The sequence below is a fragment of the Camelus dromedarius genome, chromosome 8, assembly GCF_036321535.1.
Source record: "Camelus dromedarius isolate mCamDro1 chromosome 8, mCamDro1.pat, whole genome shotgun sequence".
NCBI lineage: Eukaryota > Metazoa > Chordata > Mammalia > Artiodactyla > Camelidae > Camelus > Camelus dromedarius.
This window is the reverse complement of record NC_087443.1, coordinates 9,054,277-9,070,647: the sequence shown is the minus strand read 5'-3', so window position 1 is coordinate 9,070,647 and position 16,371 is coordinate 9,054,277. Positions and strand designations below refer to the sequence as shown.

The 16,371-nt window shown below is 52.9% G+C and overlaps 1 long non-coding RNA gene across 3 annotated transcripts in view; it reads right to left on the bottom strand.

Annotated features, from left to right (window-relative positions):
- LOC105103272 (uncharacterized) overlaps positions 1-16,371 on the bottom strand; it is a 62,029-nt gene that overhangs the window by 24,113 nt on the left and 21,545 nt on the right. Inside the window, exons 2-4 of one of the 3 annotated variants that reach the window (XR_010381843.1) lie at positions 11,852-12,008; positions 5,349-5,423; positions 1,764-1,867 (exon numbers count right to left, since the gene is read on the bottom strand). This is a non-coding gene — a long non-coding RNA (uncharacterized LOC105103272). The remainder of the gene's footprint in view (positions 1-1,763; positions 1,868-5,348; positions 5,424-11,851; positions 12,009-16,371) is intronic. The other 2 variants (XR_010381844.1, XR_010381845.1) reach the window with 2 other exon arrangements.

Below are 16,371 nucleotides of genomic sequence, written 5' to 3'. Positions count from 1 at the left end.
AGGCTGTGTGCCCATGAAGGGGACAGTCCCCCTGCCCCCAGCACTGTGCTTCTGAGTGTGGACAGTGGAACCAGACTGTGTGAGTCTGTGACCCCAGCTCCAGCCGCTGCTGCCTGCATGGCCTGGGGTCACGGGGCTCTGACCTGCTGGCCAAGGCTTGGACCCCTTTCCTCAGGTTTGCTTTGGAAATTAGAAACCCTCAGACCTCAGGAAGCTCTTGCCCAACCCTCCCACGTGGGGGGAGTTTCTGCTGGCCACACAGAGAGTGAGCACTGGCTTGTACATGTGCACAAGCACACACACAGAAACACACACACACAGACACACGTGCACAGTGACATTAAATAAGGACTGTGGGGCGGGATCAGGAGAGGAACAGATGTGCAGGTGGTAATAAGACAAAACATGTGGTTGGAGGCATCGCCTACAGGTGACACCACCCCCACACTTCTCAGGTCTTATCCCGCATGCGCCTGAGGACGTCCCTAGAAGTACGACTAGAATCAGCCCCACTGTGCAGATGGGGAGACCATCCTGGAGAAACACCAGGATAAATCCAAGATGAGGAATAGGTAGGAATGAGTTGCTGAGTCTCGAAGCCAGGTCCTCTCCTCACAGCTGCACACAGAGCCTCCCTGGGAGCCGTGAAGAGGGCAGGGCTGCTGTAACTGTGGAAGAGGTGGGTTTGTGAGGAGAAGGGGGTGAGCAGGCAGCAGCCCAGAGGGCTGTGTGTGGAGGTGTTGTCTGAGGAGGGGGGTCAAGGAAGTGGACCCCAGAAAGTGATGTCACTTCCTTGACCAAAGACCCCAACAGAAATGGAACCTGGTTACCAGGCACCCACATTCTAATGACGGCCCCAGAGCCAGCTCACTTGGCTAGAGACAGTTCACAGAGAAACATGTTCTCCATGTGTTTCACTACCTCACGGGGCTTCTCATTCAGGAAATCCTGGAGTGAGAGGTTTCTGAGAGGCTGTAGGCATTTATTGAACCCTCAGCCCCAACACCTCTGGTATATTATAAGGAGGTCACCTACGGTAACAGGGTGGCTTGGAGCAGGCCAGTCTGGGACCAGTCAGCTCTGGGAGCCCTCCTTGGGCAGGCCCACTTCCCCTCATCTCCATGTGGGGAAAAGGTTACTTGAGGGGAGGTGTCCCCTCTGGGCAAGAACAGGTTGTTGAACACTTGGTAACCCGGTGGTCCTGTCATGGCACACCCAAGGACAGGGCTGGCAGGGGGGAGAGAGGACTCCTGAGGGGCTTCTAATCTGTACCAATGGGAATCCAAGGCTCTCAGGTTGTCAGCTTTTTAGTCTCTGATCGAGATCTGTGCATAGGGTTGTGTGTGTGTGTGTCTGGACTGGAGATGTCTTGTAGATCCAGAACCAGCCAAGACAGCCTAACAGGGCTCTGAGGTTTCTGCCTGGCTGCTGGGCACTGTGTTTGCAGGACCCCACACAGGAGATGGGACAGGACCTGGTCCATGGAGTCCCTGCTCCATCTCCCTGCAGGAACGGCAGGTGCCCCACGACAACAACAGAGACCGGGATGGGCTCAGGGGGAGTGCGAGAGAGGAGACTCCACATCCAGTAAGACCCGGTTCACAGAGCTGCCCTGCTCCTCCCCTAGGGTCCCTCATAGATATCTTTTGGCAAATAAATCTGATTCTCCATCTCTCGCACCTGCCCTCACAGCCCAGGCCCTGCCTTGGCCAGATGCAATATCGATGCCCAAACATTAGTAGGAATCTCAGAAAGACACTTACAGCTCACTTACTGTGACAGTCTGAGGTTTTACTCCTGGTGGCCCAGGTAGTTCTCAGTCTGGATGGGTCCAATGTCTGGCACTATATACAGATTTTGTAGGAGACTAGAGAAAAGAGAAAAAGATCAACTGTTGCCACCTTATTTTGCTTCCTTATAAAATTACATTTTAAAAACTAAAAAGTATACAGAATATAGAAATATACATCCTAGACAGAGGACAAACAGTACTTGGCCCTGTAGCAGACATGGTGTCACTGGGTTTTCTGCCATAAAATCAACACAAGCCCTTGGGTAAAGGGTCCCAGGTCCCAGCCTATCTGTTAATGGCTTTATGTTCTGAGAATGTAGAAATGGTACAAACAAGATGGGGGGAAGCGGGAGGAGAGACCTGACATGTGATGCAACAAAAGTTTGAACTTTTCAGCAGTCACAGCTAGTTCTATATTATATTTGTGCTAGGATACCATAGCTTTCTGTTTGTTTGTTTTTTGAGGTACACTTGGCACACAACTTAAGTTAGTTTCAAATGAGCAACATAATGATTCCATACTTGTATACATTGTGAAGTAATCACAATAAGTCAGTTAATGAGTCCAAGCTGGTACCGTTTGCCACTTAAGAGGCCAATACATTGAAAGAGGAGTCGCTGGGACAAGGAATAGCAACTTTATACAGAAAGCCAGCCGACGGAGATAATAGCAGACTAGTGTCTCACAAAACCTTCTTACTCAAGTTTGAATTCAGGTTTCTTTTATACTAAAAGGGAAGGGGTTGTTGTTGGTTGGTACAAACCTCCAAGTACCTGATCCTTTCATTGCTGCTTTAGATCTGCTCACAATGTTCCTATAAATCTCCACAAAACCAATGTTTTTCTCTGTTTTGCAACTTTTTTATTTCTACATGAATAGAAAGGTGTTCTTTAAGAGAGAGAGCCTTGAGAATAGGCTCTCCTGTACATTTCATGCTAGAGGCAACATTCTTTTAGTGATTACCTTGTAGCAAAAGCAATAGAATACAAAGGTTGAAATCAAAGAAACAGATCAATATGGAGTCAGGTTTGTTTTTCCCTATTTGAAGTCTAGATTAACATCACAATACATGTGTAAACAATTTTTTTTCTCAGAATTTTGAAGGTCAACTCTCTTAGCCAGTTTCAAATATGCAGTATAATATTACTAAGTATGGTCACCATGCTGCTTCTTACATCTCCATGCGTCATTTGTATTAAAACTGGAAGATAGTTCCTCTTCAACTTCACCCATTTCACCACACCCACCTCCTGCCTCTGGAACCACCAGTCTGTTCTCTGTTATCTATGAGCTTGGATCTCTTTCTTAATTCCACATATAAGTGAAATCCTCCAGTATTTGCCTTTCTCTGTCTGAGTTATTTCATTGAGCATAATGCTCTTGGAGTCCTTCCATATTATCACATTGCAAGATTTTATTCTTTTATTTGGCTGAATAATATTCCATTGTACACCTGTATCACCATTTCTTTATCCACTCATCTGTCATCATACACTTGTGTAGTTTCTATATCTTGGTTATTATAAATAATTCTACAGTGAGCATAGGGGTACATATATATTTTCAAGTTAGTATTTTCCTTACATGCATGACTGTGACATTGAATGGTACACCAGCAATTGACACATTATAACTGACTGTACTTCAATTTTTAAGAAAAAAGTTAGTGTTTTCCTTTTCTTTGGATAAATATCAGAAGTGGATAGCAGGTTTGTTGGTCGTACTATTTTTAATTTTTTAAGAAAACTCCATTCTGTATTCCATAGTGACTGCACCAACTTACACTCCCATCAATAGTGCCCAAGGGTTCCCTATTCTCAACATCCTCTCCAATATTTGTTAGGTCTTGGGCTTTTTTAAAATATATATAATAGCCATTGTATTCACTGTGAGGTGATGTCTCATTGTGGTTTTCATTAGCATTTCCTTGATGATTAGTGACATTGAGCTTTTGTTCTTGTACCTACTGGCCACCTGTATATCTTTCTTAAAAAGTATTTATTTAGATCTTCTATGCATTTTATAATCATAGAGCTTGTTTATTTTTTGTTTCCTATTTATTTATATGATTTCTCACATGTTTTGGATATTATCCACACGTCAATTATGATTTTCAAACACTTTCTCCCATTCACAGGGAGCTTTTTATTTGTTGGTTTCCTTTGTTGTGCAGAAGCTTTTGAGTTTCATGTAGTCCCACTTGTTTATTTTTGCTTTTGTTTCCTTTGGTTTGGAGGCAGATTATCACTGAGGCTGACATGAAGAAGCTGACTGCCATTTTTTTTTTTTCCTAGAAGGTTTACAGTTTCAGATCTTACATTCAAGGCTTGAATCTATTTTAAGTTAATTTTTGTGGATGGTTTGAGATGGTGGCTCGGTTTCTTTCTTTTGCTTGTGGCTGTCCAGCATTCTCATAAGCATTTACTGAAGAGTATCTGTTCCCTATTGTATATTCTTAACCATCTGTTGTAAATTGACTGAAGTAACTGATGATATATGCATAGGTTTATTCCTGAGCTCTGTATTCAGTTCCATTCATCTGTTGGTTTGTGTTTATAGCAATGCCATACTGTTTTGATCACTATAGCTTTGTAATATCATTTGAAATGAGGGAATGTGATGCCTTCAGCTTTGTTCTTTTTCTCAGGATTGCTTTGGCTATCGAGTGTATTTTGTGTTTCCATACATTTTTTAGGATGGTTTGTTCTATTTCTGTGAAGAATGCCATTGGATTATATTAAAGATTGCCTTAAGTCTGTAGGTCGTTTTGGGTATTTTTTAACAATATTAACTCTTCAAATCCATTGGATGGAATGTCATCCCATTTATTCCTGTTGTCTTCAGTTTCTCTCAGTGAGGTCTTACATGGTATTACGGATATTTTTCATCTGAACTTGGGTGTGCATCAATTGAGGTGAAACAAATGACTAGCTGGATATTCTAATTCAATTATTACCTGTGCCTTTGAGAATCAGATTTGCCAGTGAGGAAGAAAGCAGAAACAGATGTCACAGAAGAGGTTAAGTAAAAATCTTAACAGTTCTCAATCTGAATTGGATGTATCTGTATAAACAACCAGAGAATTTTTCCATATATGTACTATCTAGCACTTCGCACTGAAAAGACCTAGAAACAATCATCAAGCCAGAAGCAGGGGGGATACCAATATCAAATATTTAGTATTCAATATTATTTCCCACTAAAAGAAACTAAGGTTGCTTGTAGAAATGACTGATTCTAGTCCTGGGCAGGAAACATACAAGAAGAGCTTGAAACATCTTGGCAAACCAGATATCAAGGAAACTTTCAGACTTCTAGGGTCACATCAAAAGGACTCAAGAGTTAACCTGAAGTGGTTCCAACTGGTGACAAGATGAGACAGTTTGAACATCAGCAAATACAATAACTGTAGTGCATTATAATCCATCAAATAGGTTTTAATCCTTGACTTCATCTTGGTTTTTAAAATTAATTTGTCATCTTTGCTGGATGTCAGGGTAGTAATTCATTGTCTTAATAATGGGATTAATAAATGAAAAGAAAGAAGCATCTAACCTGCCTTTCCTCTATGAACTGCTTCAATGGGTGGCTGTAGATGAAGGGAAGTGTCCCTTTACAAAATTAAACCAGCTGATAAATAAAAAAGAAATGATGTAATTAGAATATCATCATTCCTCACCCCCAAATGGATTAACCAATGTAATAAGCACTGAACATCATTGCTGCTAACACCTCAAAAATAGACAGACAGCTTGACTTTGTGTCATTTCATGAAACAGCACACCAATACCTATGGTCTCATCAAACATCTTGATCTTTAGTCTGATCAAGCCTCTGAATACCCACCTCAAGACCCAGCTCAGGAGTCACTTCTTCCAGGATGCCTCCCATGGTTGCTCCCAAACAAGATTAGGCACCCAATCTGTGCTCCCAGGGCCCCTGGGCTGGCTACATTCTCCTGTGGCACAGATCATACTCTTAGCCCACTTGTCTGTCCCTGCCACACCCGGCAGGCAGGATGGGCAGCCTGCCAGAGCTCTCCCAGAGAGTGGTCTTGGCCCAGCTGGAAACCATCCCATCAGCCCTGACCAGCCTCACGGCCCTAAGGAGGGCCCCATTGCTTCCTCCACCTCCACTGCCTGCTTTCTCCAGCTGAAATTAATAATTTTAAAGTAATTAAGCCCAGCAAACCATAACTGATTGAGTAAGAACTGCTGGTGGCTGGCAGAGCTGTGAAGCACCACTTCTGCCTAAGCCTGAGTTTGGAGGGCAGTGGGGTAGGGGCCTGATCCCAGGTCCACACACTTGGGGCCTAACCACCCTGTGGCAGAGATAAACCTCTCTGAGCATCCAGCCACCTAATGAGACTGTCAGGAGACTTCTTGACGAGATTAGGCAGAGCCCGAGAGAGCTCTGTCTCATGTGTGGAGGATTTCTATTCAATTATTCAGAGCAGGACAGAACCTGCCCAGGAGGATGTGGGAGCCCTTGTCAATAAGGCAGCTCCCTCCTGCCCTCCTAATTCTGCCATGGTCAGTCCAGCCCCCCAGGGTCCACAGTAGCCTGGGGCAGAGTCCCCACCAGACAGAAGGAGGAGCAGAGCTGGCCTGGGGTATGGGGCAAAGCCAGGTCTCTCGCTGCCAACCTGGGATTTCTCACCCTCCTTTGGAACCTGGGTGAGCTCTCAGGGGTGACCACAAATGAGCCATCCCTAAGGCAGCAGACAGCCCTGCCCACAACAGGGTGTGGGGATAGGAAAGATCTTCCCAGGTGGGAAAGGCTGAGTCTGGAGCCAAGGTTATGGGTTGTGGCTACATATAAAGTGGGGGCACAGTGTGTAAGGCCAAGACCCACCACCCACCCCGCTCCTGGGAATAAGATGGTGACATCACACACATTGAGGGGAAGGACACAGACACCCCAGGACCTGGAGGAGGCCACAGAGCAGTGTGCTCCAACTCCTGGCCATCAGGTCGTCCTCCCTTCAGGACTTAAGGGTGTGAAGAGAGGTCCCGGTCACATCACATCCACAGGGACCCTCAGGACACCTGGGGGGAGGGGCTCAGACCCAGCATCCTCTCCCTTCTTTACCCCTCCCAGCCCCTGCCCCACCAGGCTGGTCCCCACCCTTCCCTCACTGCCCAGCTCAGCTCAATCTTTCCTATGAGCCTGAAACACTCATATCTTATACTCAAAGCCTCATGACCTTTGGGCCAGTGCAAGTGTCTCTCCCCCCAAAAGCCTTCCCGCACTGCCCAGCCCCCATCTGGTCTCCTACCTGCCCCCATGAGCACAGAACAGAGCTCAAAGCCTGCCTCTTTCCCTCCTAATGCTGCCTGCCTCCAGAGAGCTTTCAAGTCCTCGAAGTCTGAGGTCTGGAATCCACTGTGCAGAAAGGTTTCATCACCAGTGTGGCCGCACAGCCTCCAGTCCAATCCCGACCCCCAGAGCACCCGGTGGGCAGAGAAGCCCCATGCAGCGCGGCTGCTCTCACCTCCAGGGGGCAGCAAAGAGGAGGCGGAGGGCAAGCTCATGTTGGGTGGACCCAGCCTCCTTTCTCTTCTTCAGATGACACCGCCCACATCCATTCTGCCCCTTTCACTCTCAGCTCAGGGACTGGCATCCCACTCCCCTGGCACCAGGACTGGTCTGGGAGTAGACTGTCTCCATGCTGGGCCCATGAGCAGCAATCCTGGGACACTTGGGAGGCTCTTGTTAAACAGTCTCCCTCTTCCTGTGGGGCAGGCCCAGGGGGCTGGGCTGATTAGACATGAGCCTGCAACAGCCTGGGGGCTCTGAATGGGTAAGGCTGGCTGGGAGGGAGGCCCACCCCAGGTAGGCAGGGACAGGGTGAGGAAAAGGAGGCAATGTCCCAAGGATACCATTTGGGCCCCTGGATCCAGCCACGCCTGAAGTTACACAGCCTGAGGCCTTTTCCATTATATGGCCTGATAAATATCCCTATTTGCTTAGGCCGGTACAGGTGTTCCTGACACCCACAAGACTAACATAACTAACACGGAGAGTGACTTCAGACCCTCGGCAGGATTCCCTGATGTGAGGCTGGGTGGCGGTATTCTCAGGTGGTCTAACTTAGCAGTCCCGCAAGCACACATGGGGGCAACAGCTTCCTCTCAGACATGTGAGGCAGAAACTCCACATCACCCAGGGCATGTAGCTCAGCCTCCTTGTCACAGAAGTGGGGTCCTGACAGGAAAGGGCTCTCTAAGCAGACGATCCTTGGACCCTCCCACCACCAGGGTCTCAGCCCATCTGCAGGTGTTATGCCTGGGAGCTCACTAGGGCACACAGGCGACACTCCTGTGTGTTTGCAGGCCCACGCGTGTACATGCCACAGGTTACAGTCACACGGCCACTCAACAAACACTTGCTGTGCTCCTGTATTGCTGGGAGTCGTGAGAGGCAGAACAAATGGTGCCTGCGCTCCCAGACCCCACAGGTGACCCCTAAGACATGTGGGGAGATGGGCAGGATGGCATGGCCACAGAGTGAAGGCCCCAGCTCCCTCAGGGAACAGAGCAGCCAGGGAGGGCTTCCTAAAGAATGCCCCAGAGGCAAGGCTGGAGCAGAGCTGGCATGCAGTCCCTGTCCAGCTAGCTGCACCCGCCATCTAGAAGCTCCCCTGGAGCACTCACCAGCACTGCTCAGTGGGAGCTGATACTCATAACAGACCCACAGTCCTCCCTTTAATGAAGTTCCAGGAGCTAAGCAGCCTGACACAGCTGGACCCCCAAGCTGTGCTCCCCAGGATGCTCCAAATGAGGACTCCATCAATAATAACACAGAGCTTCAAAGCCCCTTCAGCCCTGGCTCACCAGGAGGGTTCTAATTCCTGCTTCCTCAGAGGCCAACACGGGAGGGTTGGTAGCTACTTCCTTGCAAATGGGCACCACTCACCACCTCCTGCAGGGGTGCGGGGGTAATGCTGTCGGCAGCTCGAGCAGCCAGGCTCGCAGGCCCCACACCTCCAGTTGCTCCTCTCTCCTCCCCCCGCTTCCCTTCCCCAAGTCATCATCCCCATTTCACACATGTGGAAACTGAGGCCAGGGAGGGGGTCTCCCAAGCCCGCCAGAGGATTCCCAGGTGGGGACAAGAACAGAAAGCCAGATGCAAGTAAACTTTTTTACAAAACAGACAGAGACTCACAGACACAGAAAACAAACTTATGGTTACCAGGGGGAAAGCAGAGGGAAGGGATAAATTGGGAGTGTGGGATGAGCAGACACAAACTACTACATACAGACCAGAAACCCAGTTCCTTGCTCACACCCAAAACCCAGACAGCAATCAGCCCACACAGCCCCCAAGGCCAGCACCCGGAGCCCAGGGTGAGCATCTGCTTCCCCTGGGTAACCTCCCTTCCATCACCACCCACTCCCAGCCCCACAGGCACATCTCAGAGGGGATGGACAGACCAGTGGCCCTGAGCCCCTGACAGAACAGCTCAGGATGGGAAACACCTTCCAGAAGTGGGTCCCCCAAAATTATTCCCCGTTCCAGACGGTGAGCATGGGAAACCCCCTCGGTGTGACTGTAGCCTTTGTGCTGGGCCTCAGCATCCCCCGTGGAAGTGGCCCCTGCCCGGGAGAGGCTGTGCCATCAGCTCCTATCATTTCTTGCCAGGAGAGGCCTTCAAATCCAGAAGCTGACCAGGAGGGAAAGGCCGGCATGAGGTGGCAGGACGGGGCAGCTATAAATGCAACAAGCCCCACATGCCGTGGGGCCCTGAGCTTGAGGGGGTCTCAGAGAACAGAGGTCCCACGTGTCCATCTGCCCTGTTATCCATCCAGGGGCTTTTACTGATTAGTGCCAGGCACCAGCTAAGTTCTCCACTGTCCTTACCTCATTTGGTCCTGGAAACAACCTGTTAAGGGAGGGACCACTGTCCCCATCTTAGAGGCAGGAAAGCTGAGGTCAGCAAATTAAGTCCCCTACCAAGAGATATCAGGGATGCTGTGTGTTCAGAGGGGCAAGGACAAAATGAACAATTCCAAAAGAGAACTGAAAGAGAACTATTCAGGCTGCAGGATGTGAAGCCTGAAAAACTCTGAGGGCACAGTGGCTGTCTTTAAACATCTAAAGGGCTGTGGGGTGGAGAGAGCCTCAGGGCACTGTACCCCAGTGTAAGGGCCCTTGGAGCTGCAGGGATCTCATCCCACATGTGTGGGCCCTGAGGCAGTGGGAGGCCAACCCCCTCAGTAAAAGCCTGGGAGGGAGGGAGGAAGAGACCAGTGAGGGCAGGTGCCCTGGAACCACCCAGGACTGAGGGGGAGCAGCACCTGATGTCTGCAGCCATGACAGGGAAGGCAGCCAGGACCCTGGGGCGGAACCAAGTCAGGGCCCCTCAGCTCCTGGCACTGGCCTCCCAAGATGGGCACCACTGTGACACGCCCCAGGAGCCCAGCCCAGTGCGAAGTTCAGGTCTCAGATCTTCGGGCCCAGAACCCAGACGAGGGCCCACAGTGTGGCCCCGCCCTTCCTCCTAGGCCTCTGGGTACTCAGACTAAAGGATGGAAAAAAGCCCCCAACCCCAGGCCAGGAGCAGAGCTAAGGCAAGGCCTAATGCCTCTGCCTTTGCACCGAGCAGGAGGGCTGCGTACGGAAAAGAGAGCACAGAGACCACCTGCCAGGCCAGGCCCGGGCCGAGCCTGCAGGGGCTCAGGCCACATCAGGGCCGGCACACGGACAGACTGAGCCAAGAGCTGAAGCCAAGGGCCCGGGGAGGATGGTGTCTAGCCAGCAGGGTCCATGTCTCTGCCCTGACCTGGGGGTTGGTAGAACCAGGCAGGGCCCAGAGACCAAGGGGTGTCATGTATTGTCCAGGGAACAGGAGAACAGAGCAAATGGTACCCAGGACATAAAGAGAAACAAGGCCCACTTAGGGTACAATGTGCCACCGCCCAAACCCTTAACTACAGCACGGGGATCAGCACACCGCTGTTGGGCTCCCCAGGGATGGCTGCTTGCCAACAGCCTCCTTCCTGCTGTGTGTGCATTACCTCTCTAGACCCACCACCACAACGCTGAGGTAGCCCCATTTCACAGACACTGAAACTAAGGCTTGGACAGGGTGAGTGACCTTTTAAGATCACACAGCAAATCAGTCAGAGCTGGGATTTGAAACTGGCTCTGCCAGACCCCTGCCCACCAAATAGAGCAAGTTATTGGCTCTACAGCCAGCTGTTCAGGGACCCGGCCAGGCTGGCTGGGTTTTGTCCGCGACGCACACTCAGAAGCGTAAGGCTGCAGCAAGACTGCAGTTCAGTGCAGCGGCGGCCACGGGTTCCCAGAGCCCCGCCCACACAGGTGGCTGCAGGCAGCCTCCCTGTGAGTCACGTGATCAACATCAACCTGCTTCCCTGCTCTTCTTCCCACCCCCCACCCCCAAGCCTGGCCTGGCCCAACTCCATTCCTTCCCTGGTCCAACAGCGCCCACCTCTGGCCCAGGCAGGGAAGGCAAGAGAGCTTGGTTCCTCCAAAACCAGAGAAGGGCAGCCGAGAAAGGCAGGCCAAAGCACAGAGGGGCCGTGAAATGCTGTGCCTCCAGGCTTGTGCTCCTGAGAGGGGAGACCACGGGCTTGGGTGCCAGAGGCTCCTCCATAGGCAGCGAAGAAGACACCAGCCCACCCAGGTCAGGGGAGGGGCACCACCCCAGACACCCGGTGCACAGACACACCCACCCACAAACACAACAAAAAGAGGGCCCTGAGCCACACACACCTGTGCCACCAGTGCTGGGCACACACACTGGCCCACGGAGCTGGAAACGAGCCTCGCATGCCTGTGACATGGTCCAAAAGGAGCTGAGCTCACCTGCTCACAAGCTCTCCACTCCAGTCCCGCAGGGCAGAGCACTCCCTGTGCCATGGCTTTGGTGGGCCAGGGAGGGAGTGCGCACCTTGTGTAGCACAGCGACTGCCCAGGGGCACTGGGGGCCCTGCGCAGCCCATCTGGTAACAACCCCGCTGGTCTCCAGTGCTGTGCCGCCTGGCAGGCCCCACCCCTGTTAGCCCTGGGCACAGGGGCCGGCCACTCACCTTCCTGCAGGGCCTGAAAAGGGTTGTTGACCTCGATGACCTTGACGGAGCAGGTGATCTTCTAGCTCTGCAGGATGTCATCGCTGAGGCTCAGGTCTGCTGCGGCCAGCTGGAAATGCCCTGTCGTCCTTGGCCACATTCTCCTGGAACATGGCACCTGGAGGAGAGGAGGGGTCACGACCAGGCCTAGAGAGGGGCTCTCCTTCCCCACCCCACCTCCACCCTTGGCCTTTAGGTGCTCGCAGGACTGCAGGTTGCCAGGTGGTGGGAGTTCTGGGCTGGAGTTCCAGCCGGGTAGGAGAGATTAAGGCTCTCCTTGGTCCACCAGCACAGAAGTACACCCGCCCCCATAGGCCAACACACTTGACGTGAGTTACACATGCACATGGCACATGCTGCCACCAGGTCACACAAATCTCTGACAACCAAGCCACCTCATGTATGAACCATGCCCCACAGAATGGACTCAGCCAAGCCGGCATGACCTCAGGCAGCACCTAAAGGCCCTGACATGGTCACAGGAATGTCATCCCAGGAGCCAGAAAATTTCCCCGCAGGCCAATGGCCCTGGCCCCTATCCCAAAAACGGATCAATGACTTCCTTCTGCCCTGCTGGCCTAGAGCAGAGCAAGCAGGTCCGCGGTGGCTTTCCTGTGCCAGGGGCTTCTTTATGCAGGGGCTTTTGGTGACTGATGACAGGCAGCTCAGTCCCAGCCTGGCTGCCTGGGCTCTGCCTCCTGTTCTCCATCCCTCCCCGCTTTTTCTTCCTCCAAGTACACTGGGGGTCTCTGGAAGAGGGGATTGGAGAAATTTCCTAGACTCCTAGCCTCCTGACACAGGAAGGCTGAGCCAAGAAGGGGCCATTCTTAAACCATGAACAGCTCCTCCAGGGTGGCCTCCAGCTGGACCTTTGCATCCTTGCCTTGCCCAACTCTGCACTTACACCTGAGAACAGTCAGACTCGCCAGAGCCGGGCTCTGCAGCCTGGACAGCTCTGGAGTCCTTCCTCCTCTCCAGGATCTGGGGGTCATCACAGTCCCAGGGTTGGCCCCAATGATCCCCAGGCTGGGGGCTGGGCAGGAGGAGGGAGGTCCCCTTCCACGCTATACCCAGAGCTGCAACACTGACCTCAAGACCCAAGCCCCACGGACACCACCACCCACCACTGGGAAGCAGGCTTGGCCCGGGTCTCTGCCTGGGGATTGCAGCTCACCAAGCCCAGGCCTAGTCCCTCACCACCCCTCACACCCCTGTCTGGCCTGGCCCATCATTCCTGCCTTCTCACACCTCCCAACCCCCAGTTTCTCCCAGCTCTCTGGTCTTTCCCAACTTCTATAAAGGCTACTGCTGAGGAGCTCCCCAAAAGCAACCCATCAGTCCCCTAAACTTGCCCAACTTTCTGGGATTTCCCTATGCTGCTACCAGCTCCCACACACTCCCCATCGACAGGCCCCCTCCTCCTCTCCTCTGTCTCATCTTTCCTCTCCTGGTTCTCCCTCCATTGGTCACATCCTGCTCATCTTACACACAAACATTCCCCCAACACACCACTGCCCAGGCTTCTCCCCTGGCTCTCGTTCCCCAGACCACCTGCCAGCCCCCAACACCTGGGCCTTGAGAAACTCTGGGACTGTCCAGGATTGGGCTGCCATTGCCACAATCAAATACATACACATTCCCACACATACACTGAGAGACACACAGACACACACCAGGGAAACAGGCAGACACTGTGTCCACTCTAACATGCTGAGAGACAGTCATGCACACACCAACACGAGCTAGGATGGCCCCACACACCCCAGTGCTCTCTTACAGTGACATCAACATGGTGCCAGGCCCATACACAGCCACACACGCTGACAACACCCACCCACCCACGTTCACCCACAGTTCAGGTTGGGCCTCTTTGATCCTGCCCTGCCAACCTGGTGAGACCAGGGCCCTGTCTGACCCCGGACCCCCACTGCTCTGAGCTGAGAGTAAAGGCTAGCGCTACCCTGCCTGAGGCCCAGCCAGGGTCTAGATGTGCCTCTAGGCTGGAGCTTAGGCCTTAAGTGTCCTCAGAGGCCAAAAGGTCCCACAGGGGTATTGGAAAGTTGGGGAACAGTGAGAGCCCTCAGGAGCAAGGAGCTGCCCATGCACATCTCCCCCGCAGGCAGTGCAGCCTGGATCTTCTAGGGAGCACCACCCCCAAGCCCCTCAGATCAGGGAACAGCCAAGTTTGCACGCTATGTGCCCCCAACACCGCTGAGGCCCCCCTGCTCAGCCTCGGTCCCGCTGCCCACCGCACCTACTGAGGTGGAAGATGGAGTCGACCTGCACCTACACGCATTGGCATATCCAGGGGAGAAGTCACAGTGTCAATGTTTCCATGTCCCCTGGGCATGCGGCTCATTTGCCCAGGGCAGGGCAAGGCCTAGGGCAGCGCAGAGTGGGGAGGTGCCAGTCCAGGTGCAGTCCCATTGAGCTGAGCCCAGTGCATCTTCCCCGGCCTGCCTGCTCCAGCCCAGCCCAGTGCCATCAGGCCCCTGCTCTGAATCTGGTGGTGGCTGTGGCAGCCGGGCCCACACAGCGGCTTGTGGCTCACAGTGTGTCTGGGACGCTGCGAGGAGCAAACTGCAGAGGACGCCCCCTCCCCCTCCCCTCCCACCCTCAACTCCGCACCCTCTCCCCTCCCTGCCTGCCTCCCTCCCCTCCCCCCTCCTCTTGACCAGGTGACTGGGATCTCAGCCTTGCCCCGTGCTGCTCTTCCACTCGAAGCTTGGAGAGGGTGCCAGGTGCTCCTCACTCCCAGCCTGGGGGATGTTCAGAGGCCAGGATGGAGGGGGGAACCACCAGGGCTGCGGTGGGCAGAGACTTGGCGGCCTGGGGCCTCGTTCCCCCTGTTCACCAGACGTGAAGATGAAGAAGTGCAGGACTTGCACAGACCTCAGGGGTTCCCGGAACCCCCGGTGCCCACCGACCTCAGCCACTGAGTGCCTCATGCCATGACCCCTGCCCTGGGCAGAGAGACCCTCAAGGAGCCAGGCCAAAGATAGCCAGTGGAAAGATGGGGAGGGATGCTGAGCCAGGCACCGGGATGCAAGGGGACCCGCCGTGGCCAAACTTCTGGAGCAGAGCTATGGCCATGGGCTGGACCCTAGATGGCCCCAGGGACCTTGGCAGGTGCCCATCCCCTGCTCCACAACTCGGGGTTCAGCAGCGAGACAGGCAGGATGCTCGGACTCTGAAGCCCAATTCATGGCCAGAAACCAGCACATCCCTCACCTCAGCGCCTGGAGGTGAGGAGATTTCCAAGGGGCTGGCCTGTTCAGACTCCAACCCTGCACAGAGCCTTTGACACGAGAGCTGGGGTTGAGAGTTCCTTTCTCTGAGCCAGTGGAGAGTGGGGCTGTCTACACCACTAGGTGAATGTTTCTGGCCAGGCAGCACCACCAGATGTAGAGGTAAGCTATTTGGGCTCCAGCCTGGGAGGAGGTGGCAAGCCTGAAGGGTAGCCACCATTCCCCACCGCCCCACCCCCCACCAAGTTTCAGACAGACTGGGCTCCACATGGCACACCCAAGATTTGGGGGAGACAGCTGAGAGTTCCCAGACCAAGATTCCATGGAAGTTTGATCTGGGAGCACCTGGCAGAGCCTCCTACCAGCGTCCACTCCTGGGCACCCAGGAGCACCCCTTAGCCCTGTCGTTGGCCTGGCCCCAAGGCCTCTACCTTGATCAGGATCAGGTGCTGGGCATGAGAGATTCAGAGATGCTTTCCTAGAACTCCCCACTCAGAGGAGAGGCAGACAGTTAAACAGATTATTAAAAGATGTGGCAAGGACCCCAAGTGCCATGTATGCACAGGCACGTCCTGGGCTGTGATCTAGCCTGGGAGGAAGAGCCAGAGGATGGCTGACAGGAAGAGGAGACAGCTCTAAAGGCTGAGTGAGGGTTACCAAAGGAGAAGGAAGTGAGGCTCTCAGGCACTGAATGCTAGTTAGCCAGCCAAAGCAAGAAGAAAAAGTATTGTGCGTGTGTGTGTCCGTGTCCATCCGTGTGTATGTGTCTGTGTGTCCGTGTGTGTGTGTGTCCCCGTGCTGCCTGGCATAGAAGTCACTGGCAAATTTTACCTTGGAAAGATGGGGGAGGAGGCCGTGGAGAGGGGCCAGTGCAGGCTTGGAGAGCAGTGAGGCAGCCCTTGCAGTGGCTGATGGGACTGACTCGGCTGGGCAGGGGCAGCCTAGGGGAGAGGAAAAGCTGGTTTGGAGAAACAGTAGGGAGCCACATGGACTGGCAAGGTGACTTCCAGGATGAGGGGCCAATGGGCAGAAACAGAAAATTGACCAGGTATGTAGGAGGCCAAGTTGTCCAGCTGTGTGGTGCTCACACAAAGGCACTTCCTCAAGAAATCCATCTTGGCCTCGAATTGTACAACATGCCCCACTCAGGTTCTACAAACTCTCCACGTCTCCCTTCTCATTCCCTGGAAATTCTACCATGTACTGGCTGAACACCTGCAGACACAGGATAAA